The 1,406-nt window shown below is 43.9% G+C and overlaps 2 protein-coding genes across 2 annotated transcripts in view; both read right to left on the bottom strand.

Moving 5' to 3' along the window:
* The window catches only part of LOC126394913 (golgin subfamily A member 4-like), a 92,054-nt gene that overhangs the window by 56,443 nt on the left and 34,205 nt on the right, over positions 1–1,406 (bottom strand).
* Positions 1–1,406, bottom strand: part of LOC126394162 (GTPase IMAP family member 4-like) — a 13,374-nt gene that overhangs the window by 6,199 nt on the left and 5,769 nt on the right. The window lies entirely within an intron of this gene.

The following is a 1,406-nucleotide window of genomic DNA, read 5'->3' as shown; positions in this document are numbered from 1 at the left end:
TGCTCTGATGGGTTCAGACTTTGCTCTGATGGGCTCTTCAGTGAAGGTGAGGAAGGCTTCTTTGTTTTCATGCACAATGTTCTCAATCTTCTCCATTAACAGCTGGCGGTCACTTTTAACCATGTTGTAGTGTCTTCCTCCACAGTCTTTAAGGAGCTGACTGAAAGCAGGGCTTGCTTTACTCCACTCATGTGTGCTGATGACCATCAAGTGTTTGATGGCATCTTGATCAAACAGACTCAGGATGAAATTCAGTGTCTGTCTGTTCAAATTTGTGAATCTAGAAGGCTTCACTAACAGCAGCAGAACATTTGGTCCAGGATGACAAAGACTGAAGCACCTCCTCATCTCTTCTTTCACTGCTTCCTCAGATAGACTGAAGATGTCTGGAGATTTCATTGCTGTTAGAAAGTTTCCTCTCCACTCTCCACAGGCGGCCACACACAGTTTGTCATGATTTGGGGAATGAAAACTTTGATTGTTTAGAATGGAGTTACCAAGCATTGCCATTTTTTCCTTACTTTTCCCCACCAGTAAAATCCTGGGTGCAGACACTGCAATAAGACAGAGAGAGGAGAGAGGACAAATAGAGAGGGAATTAAGACAGTTTATAGTTGGTGGCAACAGAGGAGTGGACCCAAATTTAGATTTTAGGAAACAGTTTGATGGAAAATTGTCTGGACTTCTTTTTTAGCACCCTGGCACAGACTTTTCCTGGAAGACGATGTCTCATAATTGAAGGTATGCAATCAATAATTAAACTTGCAGTCCCCTTTCTTAAGATGAGAACCACCACTGTGGTATGCCTGTACACATGCACTGCCTGCACCCTAAACATGACACTGTGGGTGTGTGAATTAAGACAATCCAACATCGTCCACTCCTGGCACCTTGCCACTGTGGAACTTTTTAACTACTCCAGTTCACACGCTACATAGCATAACTCCAATATAAGCTAAAGTTAAAGGAGATAAATAAACTTACAGGATCAGCAAACACTCACCTTGCCGCATGGTCTCAAACAAAATGGATTCAAATAGGCCACTCCCACACTTAAATACTTCCTCTTCCTGGATTTCCTCCTGAGAGGAAGTGGATCTTTCCACCTGATCTCAAGGAGTTATGTACCCTGCTTAGTAGTTCCCCCTGCTGGCCCCCAACTGACATTACTTCTTCTCTTATAAATCCACTGGCTACATTTAATTGCTTCATCTGACATTTCCCTCACTGTCTACCTCAAACTCTGTCCCCGCACTCCGAGTTCCCCCAGGAGCGAGACAGCTGATCTTGCTATGAATACCCTACACCCCACTTCCACTGGACAAATCCTAGTTTTCCATCCTCGCTGCTCAGCTTCTGCTCCTAAGTCTGCATATCTAAGCTTTTTTCTTTCATAGGCTTCTTCC

This window comes from Epinephelus moara, chromosome 8 (genome assembly GCF_006386435.1).
Source record: "Epinephelus moara isolate mb chromosome 8, YSFRI_EMoa_1.0, whole genome shotgun sequence".
Taxonomy (NCBI): Eukaryota; Metazoa; Chordata; class Actinopteri; order Perciformes; family Serranidae; genus Epinephelus; species Epinephelus moara.
This window is presented reverse-complemented; position numbering and strand designations above follow the sequence as displayed.